Source organism: Panulirus ornatus, chromosome 33 (assembly GCF_036320965.1).
Source record: "Panulirus ornatus isolate Po-2019 chromosome 33, ASM3632096v1, whole genome shotgun sequence".
Lineage (NCBI taxonomy): Eukaryota > Metazoa > Arthropoda > Malacostraca > Decapoda > Palinuridae > Panulirus > Panulirus ornatus.
Window position 1 is genome coordinate 22,599,714 of NC_092256.1, and position 21,587 is coordinate 22,621,300.

General features: G+C 46.6%; 1 protein-coding gene across 4 annotated transcripts in view; it reads right to left on the reverse strand.

Annotated features, from left to right (window-relative positions):
• Positions 1–21,587, reverse strand: part of LOC139759593 (octopamine receptor beta-2R-like) — a 107,571-nt gene that overhangs the window by 70,006 nt on the left and 15,978 nt on the right. For 2 of the 4 annotated variants that reach the window (XM_071681898.1, XM_071681895.1), the window contains exon 1: positions 14,331–15,126. The exons of the other annotated variants lie outside the window; for them this stretch is intronic. The gene's annotated coding sequence lies outside the window, so the exon portion shown is untranslated. Of the gene's footprint in view, positions 1–14,330; positions 15,127–21,587 lie in introns of those variants that run through there. 4 annotated transcript variants of the gene reach the window in all.

Below are 21,587 nucleotides of genomic sequence, written 5' to 3' on the forward strand. Positions count from 1 at the left end.
ACATCCGAATTCTATATTTTCCCGCGGTGAACGCTACGCGTTAGCTTGCCTTTTGGCAGGATCTCATCGTAAGTACTCGTAAGTCAGTCTTTCCTCACCATATCTTTACAAGCCGCCGTCCGTGACGGAGCCTCTAGCTCTGAGGATCTTAATTTCACGTGCACATGTTGCAGGCAGAAGCGTCTCTCGTGCAACTGGACGCAGAGCTTTTTCAAACATGACCATCAGTGACACGTTGACTCTCACTGTGTAATACTTGCTCCAGAGTGTTTACCTCAAGTTTACTTTAGTTCGGTGCTGGGTTCTACAGTGGTGAGGTAAACTAGAGGTCTCCTGATGCTGGGTACTACAGTGGTGAGGTAAACTACAAGTCTCCTGATGCTGGGTACTACAGTAGTGAGGTAAACTACAAGTCTCCTGATGCTGGGTACTACAGTAGTGAGGTAAACTACAAGTCTCCTGATGCTGGGTACTACAGTGGTGAGGTAAACTACAAGTCTCCTGATGCTGGGTACTACAGTGGTGAGGTAAACTACAAGTCTCCTGATGCTGGGTACTACAGTAGTGAGGTAAACTACAAGTTTCCTGATGTTGCTAACAATTGCTGCTAACTTGCCCCTCCATAGTGCTCAAGGATATGAAGTTGTAAACACTAACTCACAGTGACAGAATGATCGTAAACTTGATTGACTTTAAATGAGCCAATTAATTTCGAAAGTTTTCTAACTAGAATATGGAGACATTTAATGGAAGGAGTTTAAAAGTCGAGGAACTCCGAGATTGGGTGTTTATTGAACTCATCTGCATTCGGAACATTTCTCTTGGAGTCCATGGGTTCTAGTAATCTCATCTATGCCAGGTATCTACGTATGATAATCATATTTCCACACCAACTCCACATCCATACCTCAACACCATCACTCCGGGTGCACCACACCCACGCCTCAACATCCACATCAGAACTCACAGAGTTCCACATCTGTTTATACGTAACCAAGTTACCACACACGACCCTGTGTATTCGTATAGAAATATACGAAAATACATATACATACCTTTATAAGTACAGCTAGGGAAGGAATGTGAGCGACTGAGGCCTTAACTTCGTATATTTCTCTCTACCAGAGAAATATCCCTAGCTCAACACGGTACCTACGCTACCACACACACACACACACACACACACACACACACACACACTTGCAGACCGACCATCCACCTCCACACCTCTCCACCACACCTACTGCCGGGCCGAGAGACTCTCACGTGGAGCACCAGAGATACCATAGCTGCCCTCCGCCTCCATGTTAACTGCCATCGATTCCCACTAACGGTAATGACTTGTAATTTGCATCTTAGGAGGCCGTTGATGTGTTGGTCGCCCAGACCTATCATGGTGTGGCTTCATGGCTGGACAATGAGGGTATTGAAGGCAGCAGTCATTACATGGTGCACTTTCATGGCCGGCCAGGTGGGTATTCAGAACTTTAGACAAGTCAACTGAGGGTTATGGGCTGGTGAGGCAGCCAGCGACCACAACACCACCTTTGATGAGCTGGTGAGGGACACCTTTTCATACTCCAGGGTTTACATTATATATATATATATATATATATATATATATATATATATATATATATATATATATATATATATATATATATATATATATGTATATATATATTGCGCAAAGTTCACCTTATGACTGCCACACTTCTGGGACTGACCTTGGCCTATAACTGCCACATTTCTGGTACTAACCTTTACATCTCTCCCCACCAATGAGACGAGTCATACTGACTTTGACCCCTCTTCCCACCAGTAGAAAGAAAGGTCATGCTGATCTTCTCCCCTCTCCTCATCACTGTGGAGGCTCATACTGACCTTGACCTTCCTCTCACTAGTGCGGTAGGTCACATGCCTGGAGTATCTGGGTCAACGTTGGTGGGGCAAGGGTGTGGCTCGCGTGCCGACCCACAATGAATCATCCCCAGGGGCTTCATCAGTCTCCCTCTCCCTCTCATCTTCCATTAGTCGCACCGCCTCTTCCTCAACCTCCTCCTCCTAAGCCTCATCTTCCTCAACCTCCTCCTCCTAAGCCTCATCTTCCTCAACCTCCCCTTCCTCAACCGCCTCTTCCTCAACCTCCTCTTCCTTAACCGCCTCTTCCTTAACCTCCTCTTCCTCAACCTCCTCTTCCTCAACCACCCCTTCCTCAACCTCCTCTTCCTCAAGTGTTGGTTGTGTATCGTTGTCCTGTTTTTCTTTGTATCACTCTTGTGAATACGACCCGGGGCCAGCGTAGGTCTGTCACAGTTTAGTCGTGTTTACTTTCATTTCCAAGTTATTTTCGGATGTAGACCCCTTATCACACACACACACACACACACCCTTACCTTACCCTTCCCCCCCTGAACCTAGGAAAGTGGGAAGAGAGCTGGGATCAAATGTTTCTGCCATGAAATTGAGATCACGTGGGGCAGGACGGGCAGGTGTCGGGCCTGGGAGAGATGTAAGACGCGCCACCAAGCGTGTATTAACCATGGTCAGCAACGCCATCAAAATCCAATACCAGTGTGCTGAACCTTCCTGACTTACTCACACAGTACAAGGAAACGGGCCATTCTGATCCTACGAGAGGACAGAAAACTTGTCAATAATATGTTTAGTGTATAACGTAAAACAGTTTAGTGTATAACGCAAGACGTTTTAGTGTATAACGTAAGACAGTTTAGTGTTACGCTTTGTAACATGCTGCGTCAGGCGTTACGCTTGTAACTTGGTGCATCAGGCGTCGTATGTAGGGAATGGGTTGTGTTATGGTCATTGTGATCATACAGACCTTACTCTCAGAGGAGCGTGACAGCCAGACAGTTTCGTCATTATTCATACGTAGATCCAGGTCAAGCGACGTGACCTCATTCCTCCCACGGAACAATATTCAACACGTTTTCAATATTTTTTTTCCCCCCATTTTTTTTTCCAGGTTAATGACCACAAGGAAGCTGGTAGCCACATAAGTCCATGAAGATTTATGTACAGCGTGAGCTGATAATTAACACATGGTTCCCAGTTGGTGAGTAAGTCAGTCTCATCAGATTATCTGAATGATTACTGTACAGACGATGGTCCTGCTGTGTGTAGTGAGGTGCTGGATATCTCTATGATACGTGAAGAATTTCAGCACAGCTCTGAGTCACTGAGGGAGAGATGCCGTTACGGTCGTATGCCCCATACTGCTGGTCCAGTTTCTTCACGAGTCTAACGTGCTCCTGAGCCAAGCCGGAGCTGCTGGGGATGCGTCTTCATGACTAGCTGTATTGGAGATAACATTCATCATTTATTGACGTCTTCCTTTTACTGATCCTTTCTTCTGAGTCCTGTAATGTACCTTGAAGACTCTGTTTACTGACAACTTGCCTCCGATGAATCCACGACACAGCCTCTGACTTCCACTAGCATTTTCCCAAACTGGTGTATTTCATGTTTTCTTTCGTTCACTCTTCCTCTTACGCCACCGTCCCTTAGTCTCCTCTTGCACCTTTCATCCCCTGCCAGGCTGTCGTGCCTCGTACACCCTTTCCATAACATATCTATCCCGTCCTTGTCACTTCGAAACCACCTGTTAGTCCACGTCGTTTTGGCCTCATTCCTCGTTCCTTCTTTTCCCTGTTCTCGTATGCATCTCATAACCTCGGCTGTGTCGACTTCACCGATCCTCCTGTACCAGTGGCGTACACTCAGGCTGGGGAAATTGACTCTCCCGTTCGTGTTCACAGAGTCACCCAGTTCTGCACTGCGTCCTCTCATACACCTCCATCTTGGCTTCCAGGTTCGTATCAGCTTCCTGTGGCGGTGCCTCCGTATCAGCCACAGACCCACACCCGAGCTCTGCATGACCACTTCCCGCGCGGTCCACTATAAATGATGCTTTCTATTTCCAGTCCATTGTACATGAAAACGAGATCCAATATTGATGTTGTGCGAGTGCTTTTCCCTCTCACCTATTCCCTGTCGCGCGCGCGCTCACTCGTGTGTGTGTGTGTGTGATTGCTATTTGTGTGCTGCCTTTTTTTTCTCTCCTCCACTAATGATGATACAGTCAAAGCCATGGTGCAACCACAAGTAGCCGATATATATATATATATATATATATATATATATATATATATATATATATATATATATATATATATATATATATATATATTCAGAAGGATATGATAATGAGGGAGGGAAGACCAACGTTATTACACAAGCCATGTGAAGGCAAGTCTCACACGAAGTAATATTGACTTCAACCTGAGTTTCACTTGACTTCAAACTCAACAAAGCCTCACCGAAACGGCAGCAGGCAAGTCAATATCAAGTTGAACTTAAGTTCTGGTCTTGCCGAGATGCGCTCATAAACCGCTGGAGGTAGAGAGTCATGCCAGAGTTGCTGACCAGCCAGCCGCATCACCGTTCACTGTACAGGGAACAGTGATGGTGGAGCTCGAGCATTTCAACAGTGCCAGGCGATGTATAGGTCATGTTGATCAGGACTGAGGCAAAGTTGCTGAGCTGCAACCACCCGAGCTAGTGACAGACAATGAAGGTATTTTCAGCCTTAATTTGAAATGATTCAAACATCGAGGCGGCGAATCAGTCGCTGAATTTAGCTGCTCAGTCGGCACCGATGGTTGCCTCATACCTGCGCAGTGTTTACCCAAGATTCATTGGAGATTTGGCGCATGAATGACTTGTCAAGTCCGTTGACTGGCGGGGACTGGGCCTTGGTGCTGAGGAGACGTCCTGGATTTGGTTTTAAGAGATCTACCGATAGATGAAATATGATAGGCAGAGCGTCAGTGATGGGACAACCTGCCGGCTGCTGGTAAGAGGGATCTATACTCATTATCTGTTGATGGAGAGGCAAGTTACCAGCGTCAGCTTGATGTTCCCAGATGAGAAGACCCGTTAACAGTATCTTGGCAGCTGGATCTGTTGGACGGAACAATATGGCGGTGACAGACGGCATATGATGTTTCGTAAACAAATCCAGGAACTAACAAGAAACCATGAAATGAATCCGGCAAAGATGTAGTTACGGAAGGGAATGATAGATGCTATAATTATTGTGTTATATTTACCAATCTGTACTTAATGCAGATGAACACGATCAGTTCAAGGTCCTGAAGACGACGTTTCGACCCTGAGGTACGACTGCTTCACGATTCCTGAGCACGGCGACACGACCCGCTGGGTATGGTCGTCCGGCCTCTCCAGGGCCGTACCGTCTTACTCGAGGAGTTAAACCCATTAGTATCGTCTGATTCACGGCTGCTGTGATGTTGTCACTACATTAGTAGAGCAATTTAATCAAAGATATAGTTTTTACCCAGTGATCTGTCGGTGATCAATAACAGAAGTGATCTGTCGGTGATCAATAACAGAAGTGATCTGTCGGTGATCGATGACTGAAGTGATCTGTCGGTGATCAATGACAGATGAGTGTCTCAAAGATGGGAGCCATCTTGAGGAGGGGAACCATTCACTTAACTTCAAACAGCTGAGAGAGAGAGAGAGAGAGAGAGAGAGAGAGAGAGAGAGAGAGAGAGAGAGAGAGAGAGAGAGAGAGAGAGAGAGAGAGAGAGAGGCTTTAGGAGTAATCGTATCTCGAGTTAATGAGAAGGATTATATGAAAGGAAAGTTGAGCGTGATCCTTCCCGGCTCTCGTGGCTGAAGTTAAATGCGATTTTGATGCTAATATTAAACCGAGTGAGAAAATAGCGCAGATATAAACATTTGTGGGAAACGGAATGTCACGTGCATAAGATGCTTAAGAGTGAAAGAGCGAGAAAAAGAGAAAAAAAAAAATTGAGAATCTCGTAGTGAACAATTTCATTTAACCTGAGTTTGCCTTCTCTTTGATTCGCCGTGCACACGTCATTCATCATGTGAAGAGAGAGGAGGTGGGCGTGGTACACTCATGTACAGTACAAGAGCAGCTTAACGCCAGGTAGTGATGTGTCTACAATGATCCCAAGTTCCACCACGCGTGTTTGTACGTTAAACTTATCCAGCTGAGTTCCCTTGACAAACATCCTCTTCAGAAAGGAAATTCGAACCTCTTCCCCTAGTGGCTCTATGTAGTAGGTCCTGAGGTCTCCGGTAGGTGAGGGCAAATGTTCGTCTCCTTCACGAACGTAATTCTGGTAAGATCCACAAGATGATGTGCCTCGTGTTCCATTCCTCCTACTGCCATTAAGTGAAGCACAGTCAAGCTGACTCTTGATCATCATTCCTCCAGTTCTCACACATTAAGGCGTCGTAGTTTTGGAATATATTAAGTGATAAGACTTTTTGCTGTGCATTGCCTCAGTCACTCATCACCAAAGTCATTAACAGGTGTGAATACTTAAGGAATGCATGCATCTATTAAATGAGTGCTGGTCATGTGTGAATGGTGAATGAAGATTATTCATGATAAAGCTCCAATTTACAGTACAAAATATCATTCAGTATGCGTGTATTGTACAGTATATACGAGTAGTTTACAGTACACATGAGAATTGTACAGTACACAAGAGTATTACAGTTCAGCAAACATGAGTATTGTACAGTACACGTTCCATCTGGACTACTTAACGGTGATGTTCCAACCACACAATCATCGTGAATATTCTATACAGCAATGGAATCTGCCAGGGTTCTCTGAAGACGCTGATACTCTATCATCACAATGTACGTGACGCTTAAGTACATTTTTGTCACATAGATTTGGTTACTGGGTATTCAAGGGTTGAGTCCGAGCCTTACCTTCGCCAGACTGTTGGTTTGAGATCTGTGAAATAGGTTGTTTGTTGATAGTGTGACCCATTGATATTGATGGTGTGGCCCAGTAATGTTGATGGTGTTAATGTTGAAGGATAATTCGAGACTTCACCTGGAGGTAGAGTTGCACATTTGGTGAGGCAGGAAGGAGGGGAACGGGTACGATGACAGGATGGTGGCCAGCAGCAAGGACGCTTGGGTGCTAGAGTGGTGGCCATCAAGAGGGCCAGGATGGTGAGGGTGTTGTGTCAGGGGGAGCGTGAGTGGTCACAGCAGCTGGGGATTACTACACTAACCTCTGGCGTTGCCTGAATGAATGGCAGGAGGAGGCGCTGTTACGTTAATCCAGGAGGTTGTGGCGCCTCCCAGGACCTGACGTGAAGGTCGAGGGTGGACAGGAGCAGCCATGGTGGCTCACCATGGAGACGTGAGCTGTCTGTTGTTGGACTTGTTGAGTGGATCAGCTGCGTCGAGAGACGATATCATTCCCTACTGGAACAGCGGGACCCTCTTGCTATATCTGGATCACACACACACACACACACACACACACACACACACACACACACACACACACACAGTAAACAGATGTTCAAAGGTCCGTCTAGGACCATCATGGGATATTCAAGTAATTGTTTAATACATGTTCTCTTGTTTACCCTCCTCTGTTTACCATTATCTTCGGCTTTAATCATTGTGTGATTGTATTCCTCTCTGTGTGTCCCTCTGTCAGGCAAGTCCTATCAGACATCGGCAGTAATCCTGCCCATGTGATGACGAGGGAAACACCTGGTAACAACATGTTCTCCGCACACAAGCCTCACCTCATTGTAAATACATAATGGGATCTAATGCCCCATGCGGCGCGCACGGAAGACTCTTTATGTACTATGGAGAATATTTATGAAGTCCCTGAAGCTTGTGAATATCTGAGACAACGGTTTAAAGCGTTCATTAAATATCTCATATGTAGGTTGAGGGAGGACTCTGATGATGCGGCGCCTGGTGTTGCGCAAAACAACCAGGCAACACTGTGTTACTTCTCCTCAAAAGCTTAATGGAAATGATAAAAAGAGCAGGATCCTCCCTACCCCGAAAATTGGAAATTAAAAAGACCAAAAAGGACTAGAAATAGAGGAATGGAAAAGGAGATAAATCTACGTGTAACTGTCATACGGGTTTAAAGATTTGTGAATGCCGAAGGAATACTTGTCATAACAATAACATTAAGATACAGTCAGTAGGAACTTGTGATTAACCCGTTAGAGCCAAGTTTCATTCCTTCGCATTGAAACACATTCTTTACGAAGACCTGCACATGACTGTGATGACATACTAAATCCAGATTGATATACCTACAGGACGGCAAAGCCGCCAATAAAATGATACACTAAAAAGAGACTTTGAAACGTGGGACTCACGAGTAATGTTTCCTCGATTCTTGTGTCTCTTTGGTGCTGGGCTAAATATCTTGAAAGACACGTAAGGATACGTCACTCTGCCCTCACAGTCCGACGCCCCGTCACAACTCAATACCATCTACCAAAAACTATATTTTTTCTCTGTATATTTATTCTCGTTATTTTTTCTCTCTTCATTGATTACCCTTTGAAGTTCATTCACTCTGCGTTGTACCACTTCTCTCCTACACCCCTACACTACTCCCCACTTCCCACACACGCCTCTCACCCCTCTACTTCTCCCCGCCTCTCACATACGCCTCTCACCCTGGGATGCATTTCCCTCCTCTTTCACGTATTTCCTGGTCCCCTTCCGCGGCCACTGGCATACATCAGGGAAAGGCTTCGTTTTCCATTTTCCTCACCCTAATCCCATCTCCCCTCCCTTTCTACCTCCCTCGCTCCCCCTCTTGAACAGCAGGGAGGGGACCCAGGTGGATGGATAGGATGGGTGGTGTGATGGGTGGATTCTGCGCAGCGAGGGATGCACCAGCTGCGTGGATTGGATGGAAAGTGCGGATATGATCTGGTTGTGGCTGGCGTCTCCCATTCTTCATTTGTTTCCTGCAGTGGGACGGCTCGGAATCGTCCCGCTTCACTGCCGCTTGTGTGCTTCACTTCTGGGTTTGAGTGACAATCTGTGCCAAGTGCAATTTGTTGGATGACAGGTCTACTTCACTATCGGGTCTTTGCATTTCAGCCAGCGCTACGTCACTGGTGAGTCTGCCTCAGTCCTTGATGTCTGCCTCACTGTCGTGTCTACTCCCGTGACGTGTTTCTAGTTCTAATGATGGATTGGCTTCACTGTTGGGTTGCTTTTTCACTTAAGTACTTCAGCAGATCCTAACCATTGGCAAGTTTGCTTGACCGCTGGGTCTGTCTCACCACTGTGTATCCTTCAATACCATGTAATTTTTTTCTCTTTTTCTTCACAACCAAATCTGTGTTACACTTCCGTGTGCATTTCACATGTAGACCCACACCTAAGCACCAGGCCTGCTTTACCGTCACTAACAAGTCTGTTAGTGTCTTTTCTACTTCACTGTAAGATATGTTTCAACGTCAGGCTTGCATTTCACTCTGAGGTTTGATCTAGTGGCAGACGTGTACTCTGGCTGTAGCTCTGCATAAGACATGGATCTATTCTTCGGTGATGGATCTGCTTCACTGAAGGTTCAATCCACAGGCGGATCTGTATCACTGCTGGGCTTATGCTTCTTTTGCTGACTTGTTTGGCTTCACTGCCATATCGATACACTGTTAGCACTCTGCTTCATTGCTTATGATTATTCTTCAATGGTAGATCTATTTCACCGCTAACATCTTGGTTTTTTTCAAAGGCAAAGTTTGGCACAGTTCCGGATCTGCTTCACTTACGGTTATTCCAGAGAAATGATAAATAGAAGTATACAGATGATTAAAGAGAGACCATTTGTTTCACAGATAAATGATTAAGGTCCATTTACATTCATGATGCAGTTCGAGAATGACCTACAGTTAACCTACAACTAAAAGATATTTCTAGTTAATATATAATGTAACAATGACCTTTCTTATATAAATCTTGAACCTGTATCTTTCGGCTGGCCCTCAGTTCAAGGACAACCTCAGCCTGCATAGCCACAATTCACACAACACCCACCCACACGGAGCCTCCATGCCAAACTGTGATATTAACCTGTAATGGGACTGCTTCTCTGCTCCACTGAACATCAGTCAACAAACCTCACATCATACAACCTGACTGAACAGCAGTGTATCTGTGGCTCTTTATGGCAACTAATCATTTAGAAGAACCTGCCTGAAGGTGTTGACTAAGGTAAGGTACTCCAACGGCGTTAGTGTTGTTAGGTCGTCCTAAGGGATACAGTCGTTCGATCCATGGTAATGTTGACCTAGGTGGAACACCCAAGAGACAATCAGGTTCCCATGACATTAATGGTGGTGCTTACTGTAAGTGACGGACTCTCCAGCAGGAGATATTGTAATGTCTGTACTCAACAGCGGACTAAATGTGTTCACCACAACAACTAATGCCTTCACTAACTTCATAACATAGTTGACAGCAGGAAAACATCAGAAAGTAACATTTCAAAACAAACTTTCAGTTTCATGTTACTGTTGTTATTCATGTAGACTGTAAGGCTGTTTTGTCCCGTGTCGTGGGATCAAAACTAGACCATAGCGAATGTGCATGGCTCATGTTCCTCGTCTGTGACTCCAATAGCAACACGAAAAGACGACCTGAAGCCCCCAGGACAGGTTACTCACACCATGTCGTCACACATGTCATCCTCACCTTGACTTTCCAGACTTTTACCTCAGAAGCAAAAAGTTCACATGAGTGAGCCTCAGGGTCGGTCCATGTGACCTCATCCATCAGTCATTTCACACTCCAATGGACAGGCCGACAGAGAGGCTGAACACATTCACCACAATGTAGAGCTCCTGCCAGTAACCTACTTCTGTAGCGGTCGTGTTTCAATGATTCTTCCTCCTGCTCCTCCTCACCTTGACCTGCCAACTGCTCCGCGCACTCACTCTCTTGGGCCCTCCAAGCGGCAGCAGTGTGAGTGCGTCACGTCCCGACCTCCACTTCTCGCCTTATGCACTCCAATCAGTTTAAGATTGCTGCAGTGCAGGACTGCTGTGGTGAGGGTGGTGGTGATACTGATGGCGGGGTACTTGTGACGCTGGCGCTGGTGCGAATGGTGTAATGCTGGAGGTGTGAGATGACGGCGCATTGTGTTGGTCTGCAGTGTGGTAGTGTGGTATGGTATGTGTTCATTTAAAGCTGAGAGAGGTAGGGTGATAATGGTGTACTGTTGTGGTGTGATAGTTTGACAGGGTGGTGACTGGTGTCGTCTGCTCATGATTGATGATAGGCCTGTGGGAGTAGTACTGGCGGAGGGGCTGGCAGCGGTAGTGGTGGTTGGCTGCGACGGAGGTGTTGCCAAATGATAACGAACTGGCCAGCAGATTAGATTATGGAGAAAAATATCATCAGGTTTCAAGTCTCCCGATTATTTAAGATACTGTAAAGACGTGTGTCAGCTGGTACGTGTCCTCTGGCGTGTGTCAGCTGGTTCGTGTCCTCTGGCGTGTGTCAGCTGGTACGTGTCCTATGGCGTGCTTCAGCTGCCATGTGTCAGGGGGTGTTGTAAGTTGGCGTGTGTCACCTGGTTATTACGCACACCCACACATGCTTCTGTCAGCTGATTATTAATCTTGTTTCCTTGGACAAAAGAAAGATAACTCCTGATGTTTATTGCTGTGAAGTTAGAGTGACATGTATGTAAGGGCACGTTGCTCATTGCTAGTTATGTGAGGACTGTGTTCGCTGCCACTGTTCTGCTCTTACTGTTCGCTGCCATTATGTGAGCACTTACTGTTTGCTGCCACGGTTTATGTGAGTGCTCAATGTTCACTGCCACAGTTTATGTGTGTTCTCAGTGTTCACTGCCACAGTTTATGTGTGTGCTCAGTGTTCACTGCCACAGTTTATGTGAGTGCTCAGTGTTCACTGCCACAGTTTATGTGAGTGCTCAGTGTTCACTGCCACAGTTTATGTGAGTGCTCAGTGTTCACTGCCACAGTTTATGTGAGTGCTCAGTGTTCACTGCCAGTTTATGTGAGCGTTCAATGTACACTGCCACAGTTTATGTGGGGACTCAGTGATGGTTGCCACAGTTTATGTGAGTGCTCAGTGTTGGCTGCCACTGCAGCGGCCCAGCGTTTGCCACTACAGTTTGCCTGACTTGTTGCTTGCGTTGGAGCCACACTGCAGATGTTCATGGTGGCGGTATTTCAAGTCCTATTCTGTAATATTTTTTTTGTGTCAAACACTGTTGAAGGACGATGTAGCAACGTTCACCTGGCCCGCGTGTTTGTCTTGGTATCAGTGTTGGCCTTAGTGCCAGGGTGTTGACTCCGGTGTCAAAATGTTGGCTTTATTTCCAGGATATCGATCGATCATGGCTTCTGTGCCTTGCATGAGTGGCACAGTTCTTCCTTTGTTGTCAGTGTTAGCTGTGGTGGTACACTGGCCGAGAGGATAAAAAGTTCGACGATTACATTGAATTCCTCTGTTTTTTACTCTCCCTCCATAGCTATGTTAGAATGTAATTCCCTATAATCAGAAGCTCTGTAAACAAAGGAGAATATGGGATAGAATCCCGAAAACGTTCGATAAAATTCCAGCTGAATTATCACCATTTCCTCGGACGTGTGACAGAATCCGGACTGTACGCCCGCCAGCCCACCGGTAAAATGAATGAACTACAGGAACAATTGCGTAGTCTGTAGAAAACTCGTCACACCAGAAAGGTCATCATGGACGGTGCCATGAAAGGAAAAATGAATAAACGTTGGTCCACTCTGCCCAATAAATGCTGGCCCACTCTGCCCAATAAATGCTGGCCCAGTCGGCCCAATAAATGCTGGCCCAGTCGGCCCAATAAATGCTGGCCCAGTCGGCTCTGTAAATGCTGGCCCAGTCGACCCTGTAAATGCTGGCCCAGTCGGCCCAATAAAGTAATGCAGGAGGGCAGGGACACGGCGTACCACCTGCATGTTTTAGAACTGGTTCAAAATTTTATTGGTAATATTGGCCAGTCAGCCGGCCAGTGTCGCCCACTATAGGTTTGGACGTTCGTCCACTAGACTATTCATGAACGTTATAAATCCTGGCGCACATATCGCTGGCTCTGTAAGTTAACTGGATCTCTGAACGAGCAGGAAGACTGTGGTGTACATATCTTAGACCACTGTCGGTTCCTAGAGACTTATGAATGACCTTAGGTATTTTGATGATGAAAAATCTTATATCATGGTCATGTCGTCTGCAGCTGACGTGGATAGACCTTCAGCGTTAGCGTGAGAGCTTCGTGCCTTACATGTTAACTGGTCATCAGGGGTAGGCTGGTATGTCTCCTCACTGTACAGTCAGAGAGGGACATAAGCCAGGCTGACGGTGGACACACGAAACACTTGAAGCTCCGACAGCCATTCTTTATCCGCATTTGCTTTATTTTGTATGATGACCTGCCTTGAGCCACCTGACTGTACGTATAACACACATCCGTGGACCCTTCGTTATTGCGGTATCCGGATCCTACAATGACCAGCATCCGGACAGAATTTGAAGAGGTGGGCCTGAGGAGCCAAGCAGATAAGGCAGCTTCATTACTCGATATGAAATCCATGTTTGGTTTTGTATCCTACACGTCAGCCAGTTGTTGCGTTGCCGTCGCTGGGCGCCGCCGTGCCAGGGGCTGCGCGCCTGCTCACACTGTCATGAGGCGCCCGGTCCTCACCGCTGCTCTGGGGCTGCCCTGTTCTCCACCGATGTTATAGCCTTGTGTTGATCTGTCCACCAGGCTAGCGTGTGATAACGTTCACAGTCGATGGTTTAGGATTTACCCTTTATTTTCCTGTATATAACAATGAATTCATAATCTTTTTATTGTTTTTAAACTGTTTATATAAAGCCCGTGAATTTCAGATCTTATCGAAGCTCAGAATCTCTTTCGAATTTCTTCTCAGTTTGGATGATATATATAACATTCCACCATTACCCACGAAAGTAATCCTTCTGTAAACTGAACATAGGTCGTAGCTTCCATTACCCTTCCCCCGTCCAGGATTCGAACCACTGAATACTTGTTTGCGAGCTGCACATGCTAACCGTCACCATAAACAGTATCTTAGGATCTGTAGGAAATTTGCAGTTACAAGCATTGATAAGTTCAATGATCATGATGGAGTTCATTAGATACGATTCAACGTGGATAAGAGAGTCACCAGAAAGTCTGGAGTAATAGAAAACAGTTTGTTCAGGTAGGGTGAGCGGTGAGTCAGGGAGCGTGTGGAAGGTTAGAATTAAAGTCTGGGGGACCTCAGTGCCAGTGTTGTTAGGAGGGGCGGGGATAGAGGAATGAGGAAGGGGAAAAGAGAAGAATGAATGGAACAGGAGCGATGAGAATTGGGACGGAGAGGAACGGAGCAAGAGGGACGGGGCATGAGGGGTGGAGCTGGGGGGGATAGGCAGCTTACCTGAAGCAAGGAGTCATCTAGCGGGGAGGGGGCGGGTGTTTAGCCGTGCCATGATGAGTGCCAACAGTAAACTCGTACCGCCGTTCAACAACGTTACGCAGGAGTGCTACAGCTGGCGGTGTCCACCGCGGGCACCCGCTTGCTGTGTCCTCACCTGGTAGACGTACAGCTCAGGCTAGCGACCTGTGCCCCACGGGTGATGGCCCAGCCTGATAACAGTGGCAGAGTAGATTCGCCCCAGGGATGTGATGCAGTAGATAGAGAACTGATGTATGATGCTTCACTAGGTTTGGTGAGCACTTGCAGTGTTTACGTGATTCTTAATGTCCTGATACACTGGCGTAATCACAGTTAAGTAGAGAATCAATTACAAAGGGCTTCATAAGTGGTTTTTGGGGAAATACTGATTTTCCTTTAATGTATATCTGTACTTTGTCGAAAGTCAGGGCAGTACAGGTGTACTCCAGAGTGCTCTTGGGATGTTCTGTACAACAAGACGCCGTCTAACTCGACCAAACGCCAGTAGACTCACTGCGACCGTTCCTGGCGCACATAACATCCATGTTTTGACAAAGACTTTTCACAATAGATCATAGATTCCCTTCCAAGTCTCGTCACTGTCTGATGCAGCATTTCCTTGACTGTATACTTCAGTCACGTAGCTGAGGCTTGGGTGACCACAGCTACTGGGTCACAAACACGAGGGTCTGCTGCGGGAGAGGTGCTGGAGCGGGGCGGGTGTTGGTCAAGGGGTCGAAGAGGGAGGGCCGTCAGTGCCACACTTGTGCGTCCGAACAGCACCACACACCGGCACACACTGGCGACGCGGCCGCCGCCCCCTCCCTCCCCTGGCACTCCCCAGCCTCTCCCTCCTCCTCCTCCTCCTCCTCCTCCTCTTTCTCCTCCTAGCATGGTCACACATCTTCCTGGCATGGGCACACATTACGCCACAACCTGGCTATTGTAAACGACGGTGCCACTTGCGGGTAACCGATGGCTGAAGTATGGACGCATCTAACGCCACCAGGCGAAGGCTCTTGGTGACGTCGGATGATGTTGCTGGCTCCCTGACGTCAGCTCTCAGTGTAGCAAGGTTTCTAAGGACGGCTGCTCGTTACCTGAAGGTTGTGGAATGTTATAGGAAAGTGAATGACTTCTAAGGTTTACTGACGACAAATCGATATTGATGATAATTGTTATAACAGGAAGTAGTTATAAAGTTGTGGGCGTGGTGCCCTTTAGCTGGGGTTGTGGGCGTGGTGCTCTGGAGGTGTGGTTGTGGGTGAAGGGTTGTGGGTGGAGGTTTGTGTGTGGAGGCTTGTGGGTGGAGGATATTGTGGGTGTTGAGTTGATCAGTAGGTATATGGTTCTTAGGTTGGGTTTGTGGTTGTATAGTATCTACGGGGACTGGTGAATGGAGTGGTGAGTTTGTCTGGGGGAGTGTTGATTAAACCTGAGAGGACTGATAGTTTTACCTTACGGGAATGACACGAATGGCCAGTGTCAGTGACCGAGCCTCACCCACATATCACTCGGCTGTGTCGACCGGGCAATAATATATACAGAATAACACAGATGCCTTACGTAAGCCTGTCTGTCCACTTTCAGTGCCCTGGTCCGCGTTAAGTACCCTCGCCCTGGTCTGCGTAAGGTACCTTCGCCCTGGCCTGCGTCAGGTACCTTCGCCCTTGCCTGCGTCAGGTACCCTCACCCTAGGCCTGCGTCAGGTACTCACACCTTGGTCTGTCTCACGTACCCAAGCGCTGGTACCATCGTCATGGCCAGCTTCAGGTAGATCCATCACTGTCTGGTCAGTCAGTCGACGAAATTCATATTTATAAACCGCGTGTCACATGTAGCTCTAAACTGGTCATGAATCATGTGACACATGTGACCCTAAACCTAGTGTTGCTGCCATACCCCGTCAGCATCCAACTCACGCCCGGAACTTGAATTTCGTGAGCGAACTCTGACATTTAGGAGCGCCTGGTCCTCATGTGTGGCAGCGCCCCACCACCTCCCATGTTGACATTCCCTACGGACGATCAATTTAGAATTCTCATTCATACTTGTCATGAGGAAACGACATCATTCACTCAGCCAAATTAGCCATGATAGACGAAAGAAATACTTATATCAAAGACATATTTGGTCCTTCAGTGTGTGTGTGTGTGTGTGTGTGTGTGTGATTCTGCCATACTGATCTTAAGGGACGTGCATCTATAGTGTATCATGTCAGCCTTTTGGTACAGTACTACAGGTGGAAATACCGGGATACAGAAATGCGACTGCACGTCAGTGTATAGGTTACAGAGGCGTAACATCGTAATGATCTGCCACATCATTTTGGCTATAGTTACATTGAAAATGATGTTATGATGTTAACAGGATGAATTACTTACGTTCTTTTTTAATGATATGATCAAGATGTGTGATGAATGTAAAGAACCTAATGACATTGATTTTGATTTTCACAAAGTAATGGATTAAGACCATCGTCAAAGGTTAGTCAGGTGGCAGAGGTGGAGTTAAGGAATCACAAGCTGGACATTCACGTTCAAGTCTTAAAGGAACTGATCCTCACTTGTACAGTTTACTTGTGCTTCCTCACCGAGAACACTGTGTTGGGGTTTTCGTCGCCCTGTGTCGAGAAGGATATACAGTGAATAGAAAGAGTACAGAGACGAGCCACCAAGATAATTCCCAGACTGAAAAACAATAGTATGAGATGTATTTTGATACACTGAAAATCAGCAAAGTATTTGATATTCTTGATCTCAGGTTTTCATCACTGGACTAGGCTTATATCATCCTTACTGCGGGATAGAAACTCGTGGTTGAGCATACAATTTTGAGTTAGGCAAACACCTGTTCTTCTGTCGAGATGTTGAGCTATGAACTTATCATGAGTAGTGTGAAGCAACCACCACTGGAGGGTCAGGGAGAGGAAAGTGAGAAGCTACAGAGGTGTGGAGAGAGAGAGAGAGAGAGAGAGAGAGAGAGAGAGAGAGAGAGAGAGAGAGAGAGAGAGAGAGAGAGAGAGAGAGTACCTGTGAGGTTTCTGTACTACGGTGGAAGGGAGAGAGGACACAGGGAGTCAATGAACCCCACGGATATGAGAGTGTGGTTCTGGGGAGAGTCATACGTAGTGTGGAATAATGCGGTGAAAACCGTGGGGCAGGACGATGGGAACCTAAGGAAAACCACTGGTAAGACTGATGAGCTGCGGTGAAAGCATGGGGAAAGGAAGAGGAAAACCTTAGGGAAAGACCAGGTCTTGGATTAGGGAACTTTAGCGAGAGAATGGACGGGGGAAGTCTACAGCGAGACGTCTACTGTCTCATAAAGGATTCAACTCTGGGAGGAAGGCTTTAAGGGAGGAATAAGACGGCACAGATAGTGCTCCAAGTTCCACGGCCATTCAGATGAAAATAGAGAGAAAAACATTTAGACATGACCCTTACGATCAAATTATTTCATATCCTCATAGCTCGTTCTTCGAAACTCCAGGCATCCTATAGTGGGGCCACATGTCCCTTCAGTCACACGTGTCACCTACCTTCCTACCTACCTACCTACCTATCTGCCTACCTTCATACCTACCTACCTACTTTCCTACCTACCTTCATACCTACCTACCTACCTGACTACCTACCTACTTATATACCTTAATACCTACCTACCTACCTACCTTCCTACCTATCTGACTACCTACCTATGTGTCAACTTCTTCAATTTTCTTTTGTTTCTAAACTCTTCCACCTAGTCAGAGATCACCAGGCGTATCCCTTCATTACTTCACAGAGCAATGAATAATTCGACAGGACCTGACGTGGCCAGCATGGTCGATGTCAGGACCAGTTGTAGCCAGCATGGTCGGTGACAGGATCACTTGTAGCCAGCATGGTCGATGTCAGGACCAGTTGTAGCCAGCATGGTCGATGACAGGACCAGTTGTAGCCAGCATGGTCGATGACAGGACCAGTTGTAGCCAGCATGGTCGATGACAGGACCAGTTGTAGCCAGCATGGTCGATGTCAGGACCAGTTGTAGCCAGCATGGTCGATGACAGGACCTGGCATGGCCAGCATTGACGATAACAGGATCTGGTTTAGCTGTCCTAGTCAATGACAAGACCTGGTGTGACCGAGAGAGAGAGAGAGAGAGAGAGAGAGAGAGAGAGAGAGAGAGAGAGAGAGAGAGAGAGAGAGAGAGAGAGAGAGGATATCACCGACATAAATCCCTAAACCATCTCATGCAGATTTTTTTAAAGCATTGAAAAGGCTGCAGTTCAGATCTTGTTCTGTCTGCATTTTCTCTGGTCGTGGGGATATATTTAGTGCATGTCTTTATAGCCTGCTTTAGCCTGGCTCCCACCAGAGAGCCAGGTGTCTCCATAAATTATTCTGTCGCGTAAAAGGTCAGGAAAACTTCATTCATGCGGTGCATTAACAGCTGAGAGCCACGAGATAGTAAGAAGCTGTTTCGAACTTTTACGCCTAGAACAGCTGTGACATACAGGCTGTGGGGCAGGTGCCAGGAACAACTGTGACAGCCAGGTCGTGGGGCAGGTGCCAGGAACAGCTGTGGCTACTCGTGTGTAAAGTTTTGGAAACTTTGTCTCGCACGAATGTGTTTTGAAGGAGGTTTGAATCCTGAACGTGAGCTTCAGAAACTTTTTCTGCTTTCCTAAAGCAAGTTCCTATGTACGGTTGTGCGGTTCTCGCGGAAATGTATTGTGAACGGTTGTGGTATTGATTTAGTTTGTCATCTGTGTGACGAGGCTTCGATAGTTCGTGAAGATTTCTCGCTAGTGAGTCAAAATATGACTGTGTCATCCTATGAGGTAAGAAAACTACAAACTACAAGTTCCTCGACTTACAACACTGGTGTTGTAGGATACTCGCGACGCAGCCACAACAAAAATATTGTGAAAGAAAGTAGGTCAACTTTAGGAAAGATGGATGAAGGTTTAAACAGTTGAGGAGTGTGGGACTTGCCACCTGCGCCACCATTACGTCAAAGTCTTCTTTTTAAGTTTGTCGTCTGTTAGAAGGGAAAAGTAAGATTCGGTTTTTGGTCTTATTCTCCAGACATAACTGCCTGACTGTGAAGCTTTGACCCTTGAACTTTTGACACTAAACCAAAGCCCGGCGGCTGATGGTTGAGGTCAGTCAATAAGTACCATCATGGGCCTAACCTGACCTATGGCAGTTACCTGGTAGCGGTCGCATGTATCAACACCGACATATATGTACAATAATCACATTATGTGGATGGATAACGAGGATAGGTGGCTGGTTGGTGGTTAGGGTTGTAGGTCTGTTGGACTGTCAGGGTCGTGAGGGTCGTCAGTGTCAAGATGCATCCAGCAAGTGTGAGAAATCTTGACATTTTGTGTGTTAAGGAATTATTCTAAGACCACGTACCCTCTCACTGTGCATGTGGCTCTTGGGTAGCCAGATAGAGAGAGACACTTTACCAAAGACTACACGCAAGCGTCAGAGAACGTAAACACACACACACACACACACACACACACACACACACACACACACACACACACACACGCACACGCAAATGTGCTAACGACCATAGTGCGGTTTCCACCATAGAGATTGGAGGAATAAAGACGACCATGAAATTTACTCTCCACATTGTTGTTGTAATGATAACTGGATTCGTGAATATTAAGAGATAATTATCTATACTGCGTAGTTGTTAAGAAGGCTAAGAATACTTGACACAGCTATGCAAGCTGTGGCATCAAGACACAGAGATCTGACAGGACTGAGGTGTCCTCATGTAAAGGCGTCTGTGTATCACAGTTCATCTTTGTATCACTGTTCATCTGCAATATCACTGTTCCGCTGTGTATCACTGTTTATCTGTATATCACTCTTCTGCTGTGTATCACTCTTTATCTGTATATCACTCTTATGCTGTGTGTCACTGTTCCGCTGTATAGCACTGCTCATCGGTGTATCACTGGTCATCTGCATATCACTGTTCTGCTGTATATTCATCTTCATGTCACTGTTCACGTCTAAAAAGATCAGAGTCTCATGTCCGGGTTATTTTACTTTGCGAAGCAAACATCATCATCTTCCTTGCTTCCGTCTTGCTCCACACGACCCCAGACTGAGTCAGGCACTGTAAGTATGATCATGAATGATACCGACTAAACCCAGTAACCGAAATGGGTTACTTAAGTCACAGCCCCCGGCATACAGGTCCCCTTATGAGCCTAAAGTCTTGGGATTCTCTACCATGACTGCTAATGAGGGATGACACAGTCTTAACACCGTTCTTACTAATCAGAGATGCAGGGAGCAACTTCATCCTTGGGGGGGAATATATAAAATGGGAGGAGGAGAGTTTGTCGTGCCCTGGGAGGTGAGGTGAGTATTAACTGTGGTTAGGTAGAGGCGGGGGAGAGTGACCGGAGAGAGTGGCCAATGAGGAGTGACCGGGAAGAGTGCCTAGGGAGAGTGGTAGGGGTGAAAGGCCAGGGAAAGTGGCCCGTGAAAATAGAAGCAGGGAGAGAAGTCCGGACACTTGGGAGAGGGAGGAAGTGTCTGGGAAGTTGGGGAGAAAAAAAGTGAAAGAAAGGAGAGCGAGTGTTGGGAGAAGATCCATGAACGGGTGAAGAGGAGGTGGTGGCACGTCTCTTACTTCATGAAGAATTTCCCTCCTTACCTCCCCATTCATTCCTTACCTCCCCATCCATCCCTTACCTACAACAGTTCATGGGGAAGAGGTTCCGGCAACACAGCAGTTGGGATGTGGAAGATCATCACAATCTCAGTAACTTTCCCAGACACTGAGGTGTGAAAATTTGGGCGTCGTATATCCTGTTTTCTAGAAAGTCCAAGGCAATTCCGAATACTGGGAAGACCACAGGGTCCTCCACCCCCAGGAGTACAACTGACCGACCAGGTGCTACAGTCGGAGGAATGTACGTAATTTAGCACCTTCTTCGTCAAAGACTTTTGAGTGGCATGTGCAGGTATTTCATGCGTTGGGCTTTATAGAACTGTCAGTTGCGTGAGTGATTTGCCTGGACCAGAGCCTATGGAATGTCCCCTTCGTCACTACTGATCCTTGAAAGAAGCTACATATAACTTGGCTAAATCCATGACATCCAAGCTACAGTTGTTTGTAGTTGTTGGTGAGAGTAGCGACGGCGTTGGGTCATACAGGGACGCTGCCATCCTGGTTGAGAGCTGTATCATATTGCATACTCTACGATGGTGC